The sequence below is a fragment of the Diceros bicornis genome, unplaced genomic scaffold (assembly GCF_020826845.1).
Source record: "Diceros bicornis minor isolate mBicDic1 unplaced genomic scaffold, mDicBic1.mat.cur scaffold_225_ctg1, whole genome shotgun sequence".
In the NCBI taxonomy this organism is placed as follows: domain Eukaryota; kingdom Metazoa; phylum Chordata; class Mammalia; order Perissodactyla; family Rhinocerotidae; genus Diceros; species Diceros bicornis.
This window is the reverse complement of record NW_026691109.1, coordinates 261,303-279,761: the sequence shown is the minus strand read 5'-3', so window position 1 is coordinate 279,761 and position 18,459 is coordinate 261,303. Positions and strand designations below refer to the sequence as shown.

At 42.5% G+C, this 18,459-nt stretch overlaps 1 long non-coding RNA gene across 1 annotated transcript; it reads right to left on the bottom strand.

Moving 5' to 3' along the window:
• Window positions 1–13,875: 13,875 nt before the first annotated feature.
• On the bottom strand, window positions 13,876–18,215 carry LOC131402683 (uncharacterized). The gene is made up of 4 exons (XR_009218888.1): window positions 18,178–18,215; window positions 15,648–15,683; window positions 14,011–14,132; window positions 13,876–13,936 (listed from the first exon to the last, which is right to left on the bottom strand). It is a non-coding gene; the product is annotated as an uncharacterized LOC131402683 (long non-coding RNA).
• Window positions 18,216–18,459: the final 244 nt, after the last annotated feature.

The window sequence follows — 18,459 nt, the reverse complement described above, 5'->3', positions numbered from 1 at the left end:
AGTCCAAATGGATTGTCCTTTTTGTGTAATATTGCAAGAGATTCTAACATAATATTTCACGAAAGAGCTGTTATTTCTGTCTTCTCAAAAAAGACACCTACTTCTGGGTCTCTATTTTTCTGGTATTTGTTGCACGTGGAAGCACAGTTGCATACAATGAAATACTGGATTGTCCCTTTTTTTAGATTTATATGTATTGGAAATTTGATTCATGAAAATTGATATGCCATTGTGTTATCATGCTGTCAGGAGAACGACTGTTTTCAGCATCACAAGTCTCACAACAAGCCAGGGTGTTGGGATTTGCCTATTTGCCTGATCGAGTATGTTGCACTCTTCAAATCCTCTTTATCATTACTAACTTTTGTCTCACAGTTTTATCAGTTTCTGAGAGCAATGTGTTAAACAATAATAGAGTATCTTAGTATTTATATCTTCCCTAAAAGATGAGTTATCTTTTAGCTAAATTTTCTCTCCTCTATTCTTCCATGTGGTAATCATATGGAATTTTCGTTCGAATGTTTTTAATGTCTTGTTTTAAAACTAATACTAAATCAGACAGACGGTTTTTTCCTTTCCTCATGACTCCTGTTATGTTTTCCTGGGTTCACATTTCCTCTTCCTGATGTACATTCTTTACCGGTTCTTTCACTGCAGGCCTGTGGGAGGTCAACTTTGAGTCTCTTTGTAAGTCAGAAAACGTCTTTCTTTCTTTGACACATAGTTTGAATAGGTGTTTCCTTTAGGTTTGTAGTAATTTTTTTCCTTCTTTGTCAAGTTATTTAATATTTCTGAGCCTCCACATCTTAAGCTTAAAATGGGAATAAATCCCTAAAATTGTGACTGTAACTGAGATAATACATGCAGAGCTTTCCAGTCATGTTTCTTAGAAGAAATTAGTCAATAATGATAACTATTATCAATCATTATAATGATATTATAATAATCAATATATAATATTAATGTATAATAATAATTATACATTAATTTTTAATTATAATGTACAGTATATAAGGTATAATGTATGCAATGTATAATAATAACATATTAATATTATTAATCATTAGAATCTTCATAGTATGCATTCTTGGAGAATCACTGCTTCAGATTGAGAATGTGAGGCTCATACACAAAAATTGTGAGAGAGTGTCATCACTGTTACTTTAATTCTCAGCCCTTGGGTATCTTCAGCTGTGGTCGTCTGCACAGTGTGTACAGATAATATAATCTGTTCCCACAGACCCACTGCAGAACAGCGCAGCCTGCCTCATGCCTGGGATGCTCTGGTCTGCTTGTTGGGAAGCCTCTGCTGTGAGGCTAGTTGGACTCTGTACAGAGAAAGATGAAAAAAGACTCTTTCTTTTCCTTCAATTTCTCCCACCGAGTATTATTCACTTTTACATCCACAGCAGATACTCTCTTCCCAGAGCCTTGGTTTTTCTCTGGGATTCAGGCTTCCCAGACACCTAGTCATTTCAGCTCCCAAGGCGCAAGTTGAACGCAGAGTCATTTCTCACCCACTCTTCCCATCTTGGCCTGTTTCTCGTCACAGAGGAGCCATGAGTGGGGAGAGGAGCCATCGAGGGAGACTGATCTGGAACTCCCGGTGAATCTGAGCTTCAGAGAATGAAGCAGAAAAGGGGGAACCTGAGACTGCCAGGTCTTCAGTGGGGGAGGAATATGGAGGAACCGAGAGGGGTGTGATGGCTGCACAGAGTCAAGGGGAAGGATGTTTCAAAGTTTCCTAAGAAGAGAAACCTTGCACTGAAGTCTGGATTCGATTTTAAATGATGGCAACGTCTGTGCTGGTTTCACCAATTCTGGTGTCCCTGAGGGATGAACTGGTGTGACACCACAGGACAGAAGTTGCAGTCACTTTCAGGACTTAAGGAAGGTGAAACCTTTCAACTTAGTCCCCTGTAAGCCAGTCAGGGGTCAAGTCTAGAAAGGCTCGGAGCCTGTGTCCGTCCAATGTGGTTTCTTTTTTTCCAGTCAAGCTCCTCTGGAACCCAGCTGGGAAAAAGTGACCTCAGTTCTAGTCATATCTAGTCATCACAGCTTCCGTAGGTCGCCATGAGGCAGGTAATAACCCAGGCATCGTCACTGGACCTCATTGTCACCCTCCTTCTTCCGCTGGCAGACAGTGACTTGTGAGGTGAGGAGAGTGCATCAGAATGGTCCAGTCAGCTGCCCAGTATGGGAGACTCCAGGGCAAGGAGATGCCAAAGCCACAGAGACCCGATGCCTCCTGTGTCTCCCTCTTTTTTTTTTCCACTTAATTTTCACACTCAGTCCTTCTTTTCCTTCCCTTTTCCCTCGTTCGGCTCTCTCTCCCTTTCTTTCCCCTACATGCTCTAGCTTAATTGAGGTTTTAACGACATACAGAAAACTGCAAACATTTAAAGTGTTCAATTTGATACATTTTGATTATAACTTATTGAACCATCACCACAATCAAGAAAAGGAACGCTATCTTAGCTAAATTTACGTATGCTCATTTTAATTCCTCCTTCCCTGCCGTTTGCAAACACATACTAAAATGTTTATAAATGGGATCATATACTATGTACTCATTTTTTACTGGCTTCTTTCACTCAGCATAAATATTTTGACATTTATGCTTGTCATTGCCTGTACTATGAATTCATTCCTATCCCCAACCCTTCCCTGGCAGCACTGTGCACACACCCGAGCACATCCCATGTTGGTGTGAGAGCCAATAGTAATGCTGCATCCCCAAATTAGGAATGCGCCTTGGTGCAACTCTGGGAGGGGTTGGCCTGAGCCCTGGAACCGCACATGAATGCTTTCCTGAATGGTTGGAAAACGCACCATGCCACTGCAGTCCCAATGATTGGCCAATGCTCAGAACCCATGAAGAAGCCCCACCCACCAAACACAGAGGTTGCATGAGCATAAGAAAAGGCAGCAGCAGATATATGAGCACATGCAAATGCTTTCCCAGGTGGCGCAAATACCCATAGTAGTGCTGCGGTCTCACAACTGTGCACGTGCCTCCATGTGGCAGCAGCTCTGAGCCTAGTGGGAATGTTTTCCCAGCAAGTGGAAACACTCACTGTACCCACACAACTTCCAGCATATGGGGTGGGATCAGAAAAACAGCTCACGTTTCCCCACAGCGGTAGCAGGTGGAATCTGCAACCTGATACTACCACAAATACACAGGCAAAAGATTAGTTCATCAAACACCATAAGAAACTACAGTAACAATTCAGGGCAGAAGGAAACGACAAATCTCCAGAAACGAAACTTGAAGTCACAGAAATTTACAATCTAAATGACAGAGTTCAAAATAACTGTCATAAATAAACTCACCAAGTTGCAAGAATGTTCAGAGAGTTCGATGAACTCAGGAATAAATTTAATGAGGAAAAGGAATACTTCATCAAAGAGACTGAAGCTATTAAAAAAAAAACAAGCAGAAAATCTGGATATGAAGAACATAATTAAAAAGATAAAAAAAATCTAGAATCCTTAAAAAATAGAGCTGATATTATGAATGCAAGAATTAGTGATTTAGAGGATAGAAATATAGAAATGTTTCCAGTGGACGAGGAGAGAGAACTCTGATTTTTAGAAAAGGAAGGAATTCTTGTAGAAATATACAACTCAATTATAAAAGCAACATAAGAATTATACGTATCTCAGAGGGAGCAGAGAGGCAGAAAGGAGCAGAGAGCTTGTTCAAAGAAATAATAGCTGAGAACTTCCCAAACTGAGGAAGAACCGGACTTACAAATACATGAAGCCAACAGAACGACTAATAACATCAACGCCAAAAGACCTTCTCCAAGGCATATAATAGTAAAATTGGTAAAAGCCAATGACAAAAAGAACTATTAAGGGAAGCAAAACAGAAGAATATAACCTACAAAGGAACGCTTATCAGGCTTTCAGCGTATTTCTTGGCAGAAACTTTACAGGCAAGGAAAGAATGGAATGATATATTAGAAATACTGAAAGACAAAGACTTTCAGCCAAGAATACTCTATCCAGTGAAATGATCCTTATGATACAATGGAGAAATAAAAGTTTTCCCAGATAAACAAAGGCTGAGGGAGTTCAACGCCACTAGATCTCCCATACAAGCAATGATCAAAAACGTCCTCATACCCGAAATAAAAAGAAGGCAAATGTCTACAAATCTTTGAGCAAAAAGATAAATAGACAGACAAAATCAGAAAGCTACAGCTCTGTTTCACAACAGGGTACCAAATACTTAATTATAACTTAAAAGAAGAAGGGAAGGAAAGCATCAAAAGTAACTATAAACACTTCAACTTAGTCACAAACTCACAACACAAAAATGAATAACTTGTGACAACAATAACTCATAACGAGAAGAGGAAAGTGATGGAACCTGCTTAGGCTAATGGAGATAAGAGGCTATCAGAAGATGGACTACCTCATCTATGAGTTATTCATACAAACCCCACAGTAACCAGCAAACAAAAAATCAGAGCAGAGCCATAGATCATAAAAAAAGAGACAACCTCCATGAAAACCCCCAACGTGAAATGGTAGTCAGAAACACAATGGAAGAGAAACAATGAAAATATAGATTAGGTGGGATTAAGCCCTCAAGTATCAATAATCACTCTAAATGTAAATCGATTGAATTCTCCAATCAACAGACACACAGTGGTGGAGTGGATTAGAAAACAAGACCCAACAATATGCTGCCTCCAGGAAACACATCTCAGCTCTAAAAACAAACAGGCTTAGAATGAAGGGATGGGAGACAACACTCCAATCAAATGGCAAAAAAAAAGAAAGTAGGTGTTGCCATACTTATATCAGACAAAGCAGACTTCAAGATAAAAAAGACTATGAGAGACAAAGAAGGGCAGTATATAATGATAAAGGGGACTTTCCACCAAGAGGACATAACACTTATAAAAATATATGCACCTAACACAGCAGCACAAAAGAATATAAAGCAACCCTTAATAGACCCAAAGGGAGAAATTAACAGCAACACAATAATAGCAGGGGACCTGAACACCCCACTTACATCCATGGATAGATCATGCAGAGAAAGGCAACAAGTCAATAGTGTAATTAAATGAAACATATGATCAGATGAACTTAATCGATATACATAGAGCATACCCTCCCAAAACAGCAGAATACACATTATTCTTAAGTGTACATGGAACATTCTCAAAGATAGACCATATGTTGTGAAACAAGGCAAGCCTGAATAAGTTTAAGATTGAAATCATATCAAGCTTTTTTTCTGACCACAATGCTATGACACTTGAAATCAACTAAAAGAAAAAAGATGGGGAAGTCACAAATATGTGGAGACTAAAGAACACATGACTGAAGAACCATTGGATAAATGAACAAATCAAAGGAGAAATCAAAAAATACCTGAAGACAAACGAAAAAGACAACAAAACAACTCTTATGGGATGCAGCAAAAGCAGTTCTAAGAAGGAAATTCATAGCAATACAAGCACATATCAACAAACAAGAAAAATACCAAATAAGTAACCTTAAACTACACCTAATAGAACCAGAAAATGAAGAATAAATGAAGCCCAAAGTCAGCAGAATGAGGGAAATAATAAAAATTAGAGCAGAAATAAATGAAATAGAGACTAAAATAACTGTAGAAAGGATCAATGAAAGAAAGAGCTGGTTCTTTGAGAAGACTGAAACAAAATTGACAGACCCTTAACCAGACTCACTAAGAAAAAAAGAGAGAAGGCTCAAAGACATAAAATTAGAAATGAAAGAGGAGAAATTACAACAGATACCACAGAAATCCAAAGGACAATAAGAGAATACACTGAACAACTTATATGCCACCAAATTGGATAACCTAAAAGAAATAGATAAATTCTTAGATTCACACAACCTCCCAAAACTGAATCAAGAAGAAATAGAGAAAGTGAACAGGCCAGTCACATGTAAAGAGAATGAAATTGTTATCAAAAACCTCCCAAATAACAAAAGTCCAGGACCAGCTGTCTTCTCTGGAGAATTCTACCAAATATTCAAACAAGATTTAATACCTATGCTTCTCAAACTATTCCAAACAGTTGAAGAAGATGGAACACTTCTTAATACATTCTATGAGGCCAACATCACCATGACAGCAAAAGCAGGCAAGGATAGCACAAAGAAGGAATATTACAGACCAATATCACTGATGAACACAGATGCAAATATCCTCAACTATATATCAGCAAATGGAACACAGCAATATATTAAAAGGATCATATACCATGATCAAGTGGAATTTATACCAGGGATGCAGGGATGTTTCAACATTCGCAAATGAATAAGTGTGATACACCACATTAACAAAATGAGGAATAAAAATCACATGATCCTCTCCACAGATGCAGAGAAAGGATTTGACAAGATCCAACATCCATTTATGATAAAAACTCTCAATAAAATGGGTATAGAAGGAACGTACCTCAACACAATAAAGGCCATATATCAGAAACCCACAGCCAATATCATACTTAATGGTGAAAAACTTAAAGCCATTCCTCTGAGAACAGGAAGAAGACAAAGGTGCCCACTCTCGCCACTCTCATTCAACATAATACTGGAGGTTTTGGCCAGAGCAATTAGGCTGGAAAAGGAAATAAAAGGAATCCAAATTGGAAAGGAAGAAATGAAACTCTTGCTGTTTGGAGATGACATGATTGTAAATATAGAAAACCCTAAAGAATCCATCAGAAAACTATTAGAAATAATCAACAACTACAGCAAAGTTGCAGTGTACAAAATCAACTTACAAAAATCAGTTGCATTTCTATACTCTAATAATGAACTAACAGAAAGAGAACTCAAGAATACAATCCCATTTACAATTGCAAAAAAAGAAAAAAAAAAAGTGTCTAGGGAAAAATTTAACCAAATAGGTTAAAGACCTATACAATGAAAACTATAAGACATTATTGAAAGAAATCAGTGATGACCTGAAGTAACGGGAAGATATTCCATGCACATGGATTGGAAGAATAAAGACAGTTAAAATGTCCATATTACCTAAAGTAATCTACAGATTCAATGCAATCCTAATCAGAATCACAATGACATTCTTCATAGAAATAGAACACAGAATCCTAAAATGTATATGGAATAACAAAAGACCTTGAACAGTCAAAGCAATCCTGAGAGGAAAGAACAAAGCAGGAGGCATCACAATCCTAACTTGAAAATATATTACACAGCTATACTAATCAAAATGGCATGGTGCTGGCACAAAAGCAGACTCATAGATCAATGGAACAGAACTGAAAGCCCAGAAAGAAAACCACCCATCTGTGGTCAGTTAATCTCTGACAAAGGAGCCAAGATCATACAATGGAGAAAGGAAAGTCTCTTCAATAAATGCTGTTGGGAAAACTGGACACCCACATGCAAAAGAATGAAAGTAGATCATTATCTTCCACCATACACAAAAATTAACTCGAAATGGATAAAAGACTTGACTCTAACATTTGAAACCATAAAACTTCTAGAAGAAAATATACGCAGTGCAGTCTTTGACATTAGTCTTAGCAGCATCTTTTCCAATACCATGTCTACTCAGGCAAGGGAAAGAAAAGAAAAAATATACAAATGGGACTACATGAGACTAAAAGGCTTCTGCAAGGCAAAGGAAACGATGAACAAAATGAAAAGACAGGGCCAGCCCCGTGACTTAGTGGTTAAGTGCACGCGAACCTCTACTGGCGGCCCATGTTCGGATCCTGGACTCTCACAGACGCAACGCTTGTCCGGTCATGCTGAAGCCATGTCCCCCATACAGCAATTAGAAGGATGTACAACTATGACATACAACTATCAACCGGGACTTGGGGAAAAAACAAAAGGAGGAGGATTGGCAATAGATGTTAGCTCAGAGCCGGTCTTCCTCAGAAAAAAACAGAAGGATTAGCACAGATGTTAGCTCAGGACTGATCTTCCTCACAAAAAAAACAAAAACAAAAAACGAAAAGACAATCCACCAACTGGGAGAAAATATTTGCAAATCATATATCTGACAAGGTGTTAATCTCAAAAATATATAAACAACTCATACAACCCAACCACAAATAAACTGATAATCCAATCTAAAAATCGGCAGAGGCTATGAACAGACATTTTTCCAAAGAAGATATACAGAAGCCCAACAGGCACATGAAAAGATGTATAACATCACTAACTATTAGGGATATTCAAATCAAAACTACAATGAGAGATCACCTTACACCTGTCAGAATGGCTATAACTCCCAAGACAAAAAATAACAAATGTTGGAAAGGACAAGGAGAAAAGGTCACCCTCATACACTGCTGGTGGGAATGCAAACTAGTGCAGCCACCAGGGAAAACAGTATGGAGATTTCTCAAAAAATTTAAAATAGAAATACCATACCTTCCAGCTATCCCACTACCGGGTATTTATCCAAAGACACTGAAACCAACAATTCAAAGAGATTTATGCACCCCTGTGTTCACTGCGGCATTATTCACAATAACCAAGACATGGAAGCAATCCAAGTACCCTGCTACAGATGAACAGATAAAGAAGATGTGGTATGTATTATATACAATGGAATACTACTCAGCCAGAAAAAAAAGACAAGATCGTCCTGTTTGCAGCAACCTGGATGGACCTTGAGGGTATGATGATAAACGAAATAAGCCAGACAAAGACAAATAGCATTATTTCACTCATATGTAGAAGATAAACATATCCAGGGATAAAGAGAAGAGATTAGTGGTTACCAGAGGGGAATGGGGCTGGGTGTTGAGTGAAAGAGTTAAAGGGGCACATATGCATGGTGATGGATAAAAGTTAGACTACCGATGGTAAGCACGATGCAGTCTATAAGGAAATTCACAAATAATAATGAACACCCGAAATTACACCATGTTAAAACCCTTTATAATTTCAATAGAATAATTGAAAAAGAAAAAAATAATTCATTCCTCTTTATGGGTGAATATTATCCCACTGTGGGGATATATCACACTTTGTGTATCCGTTCACCAGTAGATGGACATTTGGGTTGTTTTCCATTTTTATCTACTATAAATAGGTTGTTATCAACATGTGTGTACAAGTCTGTGTATAGACATATGTGTTTATTTCCCTTAGATGGATTCCTAGGAGAGGAATGGCTGGGTAGACATATGTAAATATTAAAGACGCATCCAAGCTATTTTTCACCAGCACTCAATGAGAGTTTCAGTGACTTGACATCTTCAACAACACTTGCTATAGTCAGTCATTTTAATTTTAGCCACTCTTAAGTGTGGTGGAATCTCATGATGACTGTCACTTACATTTCCCCAATGACTCATGTGGAGGAGGAGAAGTCAAGCCACGCACAGACTGGGAAAAAACATCTGCAAAACATATCCCTAGAAAAGGACATGTATTTATAATATATAAAGAGCTCTTACAACCCAATTGTAAGAAGACAAGGAACACGTCATGTCTTACCAAGACACAGCAGATCAGGCCTGTGATGAGCACCAGGAGTCCCGCCAAGCAGATGAGGATGAGGGCCCAGAAGGGGAGATCTGTGGAGACATGTGGTGGGGTGAGCCACATCCTGTCATTGCCCCAGGGCTCCTGGTGACCCCACTGTGCCTCAACCGTCCTTGACAAGGGTTGGCCAACTTTCCTCATCATCCAAGACCCTGTGTGCATGGTTCTCTTCGATGAGGCACAGCATCAAGATACTCGCCCCCTACCATGGGCTGGGGCTTCCTGCAGGTTTACCAGGCTTCTGAGTCAAGGCATCATCTCTGTTGGGAGAATACTCTGGAAGTGAATGAAATAGAGAATGCATGTGGGTGTGTTTCACTCTTTTTAATAAAACTTTTTAGACACAGAAAAATAAAGGGAACTGTCTCATAAACATCCATCATCTAGATTTAACAATGTATATTCCATCTAATTAAAACAATATTGCATCAATGTATAAATTATTAACACTTGCCACCCTTGATTCATCCCATGTTTTCAATGAAATATTAAAGTCAAGTAGACATCATCATGTTTCACACCATTTTAGTTTCCATCTCTAAAATGTGAGCATACTTTGCTACAAAATACAAGACCATTATCACAGAACAAAAGTGTAATAAATTAAACCAAATTCATACTTCTGGGCACAGAGAACTGAATTTGGGCTGGACTTTCTTATTACAGCTGGGGGCAGAATGGGTCATCACAGTTGGCAAGCCTATGGGATCTCTCTAAATTTGTAAAATCCAACTCAAAAGTGTTCTTCCGTGCCTAGAAACACATCATCCCCTTCTCCTTTATCTATTTGCTTAATATTCATTTTCTAGAATTAACCTACAATGTAATTTCCTGCAGGAAGTCTTCCCTGATTTCCGCCTGCAAGTATGAGTTTGTTCACATCAAATAATCGATAAGTTTCAATTCTCTATTCTTGTTATTCCCAGCTACAAGATAAACTCCAGGAGGGGAGGACACACAGCACCCAGTGGGCATGGGGAGAGGGGTGCAGGTCCCTCTACTTGTACCTCTACACAGACAACCTCTTAGAGGTGTGCTGTCTGATATGGAGCAGCTAGAAGTATCTTTTGAATTAAAATTAATTTGAGGTAAATAAAATAGAAATTCTAGTACCTCAGTAACATTAAAAATCAGTAAAAATAAAGACCAGTCACAATACCATCCTTTGAGTACTCAACAGCCACATGCGGCTATGCACTGGAGAGCACAGATATAGAACATTCCACCACTGCAGAAAGTTCTAACGCATTGGTGATCATCTGGAGCGGGACTTGGCAAACTATAGCCTGTGGATCAGAAACTCCATCCACCCCCAAACCTATGAGTCTGCTTCACACACAGCTGGAGGCCCTCACTGACCATCTGGTCCAGTTGCGTCAGTGCAGAGATAAGGAAACAAAAGTCCAGAGAGGGGAGGTGACTAACTTTAGGTCACAGAGCTGTCTAGGAGAAAGTGAGGGCCTTCTATATTACACTGGTTTCCTTTTGTCTCTCTCAATGGTGAGTAAAGACTGGGGGACTACGCCACCTCCTGCCAACCTGAGAAAGTTCAATGCTCTCTAAGCCCCAGGCATCCAGAGTCCCCGGAAAGGCCTCACTTTCTTTCCCAATGACCAGGGAGCCGTATCATCCCCAAGAACACTCTTCCTGTACACTGTCAAGTTCTGCAGCTGGGTCCATTCTGGGTCAGCCACAGGAATTCCTCATAGATGGCAACTCTGTCCAGTCTCTGTGCCAAGGTGGTAAGGTACACAGGGAGTCTGCTCCAGTGTGGTTACTGTGGGGGACAGACCTGGAAGGGCACAAGGGATGAACAATGGTGTCTGGAATTCTACCCTGATTCTAGATTCCCTGCTTCAGGGTCCTGTCCAAGAGAACTTTCTGCAATAATGTAAACATTTGTCTGCAATACCATATACACTCATTATTAGCCCCATGTTGTTATCAAGCACTTAAAATGTGGCTAGTGTGTGTGAGTGAGGAACTCAATTTCTCACATAATTTCATTTGAATTAATTAATTTATAAATAAATAACCACAGGGAGAACATTTTTGAAACTTTGGAGTAAGGACTTCCGCAAATGCATAAAAACAATGAAAACACTGTAAAAATTGTCAAAATCAACTTTTCAGAAGTCTAGAAATTAATCAACACCTTATAAATATCTGAGGAGAGTTTAGTGAAGAAACATGGTGGAATCTTGATAAAGGGAGCCAGCTTTGTGGCACTATAACTTGCACTATCCCATCCTGCTCTCACAATATCCTCCAAAACTTTGAAAACCGTCATTCTCAGAACTATAGTGGCTGAGACATCCAGCAGCCCAGCAGCCATAATGGGTTTGGAGCTCTCAAAAGACCCATCCCCGCCGAACTCTCACTAGCTGACCTGCCTGGAAGCTCCCTGAAAAAGCCCCATGGTCAGGGCTTGTAGTCACTTGACTCAGAGCTTGCCCAGGGAGGAAAGTCCGTCCCCAGGGCACTTCCTAAAAACAATCAAGGCTAATTGTTTTCTATTGTAGTTGCCTGAGGGAGTGATACCAGCTGAGGCAGGCAAGATGTCAGCCAAATCTTAGAAGAAAAATTGGGAGAATGAGATGTCCACAGGGGCCTTTGAAAAGCTGCAGTGTATTTGCCGGCGTCTAGAAGGCCACATGGGCTCAGGGCTGTGGCATGCCCGGGAAAGACTTGAGAACATCTTAATCTCTCACCTCTAGTTGAAGGGTTGGCTTAATATCTGAAAACTTGATTATGTAATACACTATATTAATAGAATAAGGGCCAATAACACGCAATCTCAACCACATATACAGAAAATAATTTGACAAAATACAACACCCTTCATGTCAAAAAAAGTAAACACTCAACAAATTAGGAATAGAAGATAACTTTCTCAACCTATAAACAGCATCGATGAAAAACCCACGGCTAACACCATATTCAATGGTGAAAGACTGAAAATTTCCCCCTAAGACCAGGGACAAGAAAATGATGTCTTCCCTTATCTCATATGTTAATCACAGGTACTAGAGGTTATAAAGAGGGCAATTAGGCAAGAAAAAGGAATAAAAGAAACCCAGATTGGAAGGGAAGAGGTCAAACTATATGTTTTGCAGAGGAGAAGATATTTTATATAGAAAAACCTAAAAAATACACTCCTCCCCACACACAATATGTGAACCGTATCTCAATAGGTGTATAAAAAATTTAAATTGCCCCATGTGCTTAGTGGCTCCACTACTGGAGAACACAGTTAGACTGCTGATATTTGTTGAAAGTCTCCAGAAGAGGAGGAGGAGGAGGAGGCTGGAGGTTGGTGGCCCCAAATGAAAATGCTTTTCTCATTCCCCAAAAACTTATGGAAGGAGATGGTAGGATTAGCTGACAGGGATGTGGGGCAGAATGGGCACCATGTCAGTGACATCAAGATCAAGGATATGTCACTTGAGCTCAGAGTCATCAGCCACCATCTCAGCCAATGTTTCCAATCTCCTCAACCTACATCAAGTCGGTGACCAGGCATGAGTGGAATATGTCTCACATCTGGCTGCCCTTGTAGAGCTTGGTGACCTAGAACAAACACGAGGGAGAGTGGGTGAGATGGAGGTCTCCTGGCGATGCAGGGTGCCACTGGAGCCAGTGAAATATCACAGACCTTGGGGCAAGGGAGACCTGTCTTCAAATCCTGGCTCTGCCCCTAACTCACTGTGTGACGCTAGGCACAATACTCCCCTTTCTGAGCTTCAGTTTACCCATGTGAGAAATGGGCAAGGCAGCTAGGACATCACCTCTGGACACTGAGAGAAGCCACACATGCAGGGAAAGTGAAGGGGTGAAACAATCACGTAACAGATGTAAGTCAGGCAGAGGAATGACGCTGCCCTCAGGGCAAGGGGAGAAGGGAGAGGGAGACCCCACCTGGTCCTGGGTGTCTCTCGGCAGGGTGGTGTACTCTGAGCATGTGGGCTCCAGGTTGCTGAGGTTCCCGACGATGATGCGGAAATGTAGCTGGTGCTCTCTCTGGATGGATAAACTCTGAGCTGCAGAGCCAGGAGCCACGGAGAGGAAGAGCTGAAATGTGGAGACTCTCCGCTCCCAGCACAGAGGGATGGTGGCCCACGGGATCAGGGTGGTGGGTGCAGATGGCGTCACACTTGTGGCTGCCCCATCCTTCTCAGGCCTGGGGAGAGAGGGATGTGGGGACTCTGGAGAGAGGTCCTGAAACCTCTGGGAGTGGGTGCCAGAACTGGAAGGAGGAAATGGGAGGACAGTGGGGAGACAAAGAGGGGTAGTCACAAAAGTGGTCATTAGGGGCAAATGCTCAGGGGAGGGTCTCACCTGAAGGAGACCAGTCTGCAACTCGAGTAGAAGGGACCCAGGCTGCTCCTCTTGAACAATGATCCAGCTGGGGAGGAAGGAGGAGGAGGATGAGCAGGAGGGACAGGAGTTAGAGGAGGGGCTCGGTGGGATTTAATCCACCAGGCTCTGCAGGACCCTCTCAATGGAGTTGAACATGGCTGAGCCATTGCTCCTGTCTGATGAATACCAGAGTGTGGAGATGGGGAAGGTGACTGTGAGGGTCTTCAGGTTGTGCCCCAAAGCTGCAAGACAAGAGGGAGAGCAATGGCCATCTCTGAGAGCTGGCCTGAGACCAGACCAGAGTCCTGCACTCATTATAATCTGTCGTCTTCTCTCATAGTGGCACCACCATCCACCCATGTCGTCACGCAAGTCAGAACCAGCATATCTGCTCAGCTCCTCTTCCCTCCCAGTAATACCCATTCACCTTGCACACTGGTCGTCACATATACTCCATCCCTGTCTCAGCTCAGGTCTTGACTTCTTTCACCCAGACCAACACCCCAGCAGGCTCACTGGATGCTCTGTCTAAAGGATGTTCTACATGGACTACTAGAAGAATCTTTCTGAAATGAATACCTCACTAGGGCCACCACTGCTCTAGTACCACCCATGGCTCCCTATGGCCTTCAGTGTTTAGTTCAACCTTCTTGACCTGGCACTCAAGGCTCTACTCAATCTGGCTCCTGCTGACCGTTCAGTATCATTTTATCCATCTACTGCTGTTTAAACTTCATGCTTCACGCAAACCAAATTGGTTTCAATTCTCCCCTTACAGCATGTTGTTTCTGGCCGGAGCCTTTGCTCATGGAATCCACTGTGCCAGGAAAACCTTTCATCCTTTATTTGCCATGGTCCCTCCTATTCATTCTTAAAGACTTCATTCTGGTGAAACTTTCTCTAGCAAGCTCTTCCCCTCCAAATTATGCCAGGTGTCTCTCCCCGAAACATCCCACATTGTATTATAATGGTGTGTTAATTTCACAAGACTAGGGGCTCTCTGAGGGCTAGCCTTAGACTGAATCGTTGGTAGAATCTTTGTGATCAGCATGATTGCCCTAAAACCAGAATTTCACACCCTGGCTTCCCAGCTCCTGGATCACAACTGGCTGGTGGGGGATTGGGGCCGGAGAACTTCTCTTGGGAAGCAAAAGGGGCCCCCGATACCTGTGGTGGCTTCTGGTAGCACAGGTGATGATCAAGTATGGAGGGACGTGGTGGTTGGCTCAGGAGCTGTGGCCAGGGCTCTCTTCAGGGAGGGGTAGAGTGGGAGGAGCCCTCAAGTTAACCCGGGCTCCAGCAGTGGCTGTCCCATTACCACCATTCACAGATGAAGCATAAATGAGAGTGAGGGGACGGGTGACTGTGTGAGTAGAGGGATGAGCATGCCTGTGGATGAGAGGTGCCCAAGAGAGAGAGATAGGTGAACAAGAGAGACTGAACTCGGAGGAGAGACAGATGGACAGGCAGAAAACTGGACAGACGGATGGGATACCTGGAAAAGGAGGACCAAGGACGGCGCTTTAGCAGAATTAAAGTGTAAACCACGTGGGTCAGAATGTGTGGAGAACATGTCTCTGTCTAAGGCTTTCTCACCCTGGGCTGGGACTCTCCACCAGAACCCGGGAGGGAGAGAAGGGATGAATTAGTGCCCTTCCAGGTCCTTCCCTCACCAAGGACAGCAGGTGTAGGAGAACATGTGCTCCCCATCCACAAAGGCGGACGGGACCCAGGAGATCAGGGCCAGGAATACTCACTGTTGGTTGTCGGGGCCACGGCTCCATAGGTGAAACCTGTGGAGAGAAGGCAAGACGAGCTGAGCAAGAGTTGGGGTGAACATAAAGGATTAAGGAGAGGGAGGATGTAGGGACCTTTGTGGGAAAAGCAGAGGGGAAAACAGAGGGGAAGAGGGGTGAGTTGTTCAGGGGGGCGGCAACGAGATGGAAGGTGGCTGGACCCAGTGATCACACAGTGATGAGAAGTCTGAACCCAGACCAGGTGGATAGAGAGATGGATCATAGCTCACTTTAGAGCAAAGGAGGTAACACAGAACTCCGACTGGGAGAGACAGCATGGCTGTAGTACAGCCCCTCACCACTGACATAGAGGCTGTCCCCATCCAGGTTGAAGGAGCCCAGGTGGCAGACGCCCTGGGTCTCATGGCTCAACTCCCAGTAGAGTCACTCTCTGTCCAGCCCTGGACCTGCGCGGGTCAGAGTGGAAGGTGCAAATGATGTCCACCCCAGTGGCTGCCCCACCCTTCTCAAGCCTGGGGGAATAAGAAGATGGGGATGTGGACTATTGAGCAGAGGTCCTTCTGGGTGTGGAAGGCGAGAGAGGGCAAGGGAGGAGGCTGAAGGAGATGCTAAAGGGGCTGCTCTGATGCTTGCAGGGGCTCTCCTAGGTGTCTCCCGTGTGAGACAACCCCCTCACAAGTAAGGCCTGACTTCATTTACGATGTGGGGGGGGCATGTGAGTGGCAAAGAGGGGTGAACACACAGACCTGTGCGAGGGGGCACCTGCAGGTCTGCACAGACAGCAGCGAGGAGCACAGTCAGTGCCCTGTGCCATCTGATACATGCAGGCAAGAAAGTACCGTTACGTTCTCTCGGTTCTACATTCCAAGGTCTTTTCTTTCTACTTATTTCTTGCTCCACAGCCATCAGCCAGGCGTAGGGAACAATCATCTTATTCCTAATCTTATTCCCAGCACCTCCCATCTTGCCTATTAAGTCTTCATTCTTAACCATGAAGTCCATTTTAACCCCCGTGTTTAGACCAAACACTAATTACATAATCCTTCTACTCACATCTCTCCAGAGTCTGCCCACTGGTCTTAGAACAGAGCCCCAAGTCACTCCTGACCTTGTCCAGCCTGTCCCCCTCGCTGGTCTGGCTCACACCTCTCCCCCTGTGTTGACTTGGCTCAGCCATCCCTCTTCTCAGTTCATGGACACACCAGGCTCTCTGGTTCAGGGGTGTCCTCCTGCGGGTCCCTCTGCCTGAAACACTTTCTTGAACACACTCCCACACCCTCACTCCAGTCTAACCCTCCAACTAGCTAAATCCAGTCCCAACTCTAGCTCTCAAGCTAAATATCAGTCCTTCTCAAGAGGGCTTCCCTGCCCCCTCAGGTTGAGTCCCCTTGTGCCAAACTCCAACACATCACTCTCATCATTAACATTTCAAAATCCAAATTCCCAAATACAATATAAATTCCATGAAGGTGGTACAAGGTCTCTCTGGTTCACAAGGTCCCCATGCATGTGGCCCAGGGCCTGGCTCATGAGATGAGGAACCATCCCGGTTTGTCTAGCACTGCCCTGGTTTGAACACTAAACATCCTGTGTCCTGGAAAACCCCTCTGTCCTGAATAAACGAGGATGGTTGGTCACCATAAATTATACACTCAGAGACTATCTATTGCATGACAAGCACAAATTCCCCTCAAGAACGTCACAAGAAAGCTAGAATGAAAAAGGCACACACACAGAAAATTAGTAGAAGCCAACAACTAAATACAAAATTACTTAACAAGATTCTCTGCAACGTGAATCACCAGACCATTATTTTAGAAAAGTTTCAAGAATCAAAGTTAATTCCCTTTAGAAGGCAAGGTGGTGAGGACAGTCTTTTTGGAGACTAGTGCCCTTCCCTTCAATCTACAGTGTTGCTTAGTATTCCTCCAAATGATTTGAAATGTCATAAAGAAAAAAAAATGCTCAAAATGAATCTGGCTACTGGCAAATTAAATTTTAAATATTTTATTAATACAAAGAAGTTCAAATCATCTTTTTCCCTGAATGCTCCTCTATTTCAAATTTTTGTGGAGGATTTACAGGATTTTAGAAGTCAAATTGAATGGTTCTAAAGAATGTTGCTGAGTATCCCTGCTAGTATTTCATGGGATGTCTTCTAATACTACATACACACGCAAAACATTTTTGTATTTATAATATGTATAAATCCTGACTTTTGAGTATTATGCAATGCAAGTAAATCTATATTTTCTACTATAATCCACATTTGCAGTTATTTACGTTTGTTTCATATGTTCTTATTTGCATATAACTGTACTTACTGAAATATTTACCACACAGAACCACGCACAGTTTACCATCCTTCACTTGAATATAATCCATAAAACATCAATAATTTTTCTCAAGATACCCTCACTCTCAGTGAGTCCATGTGGTGACAACCTGAGACCAGGATACCCCACTGGCAGGTCTTCTGCACAGCGGAGGCTGCCGGAACCTCTTGGTACCAGGTCCACAGGGTACTCACCTGGTCACACAGAAATCCATGGATCAGCGAGAACAGGTGGCCCCTGAGCCTGGTTTCACCTCAAACTTGAGCTCCACAGATGCTTTTCATGTCTGAGGGGGGAAAAATGCGCAAACAATCTTTTGAGGCATTTTATAGGGTGTTGGATGGAAAGGCCACCCCATTCACTCTTCTTTTTTTGTATTTACTGATTTAACTGTAACTGTTGGCTGTGACTGGATTTTCCCGATTCCTATCCAGCCACCTGCTCCCCGAGATGGGAGAAAGCAGCTTCGTACTGTG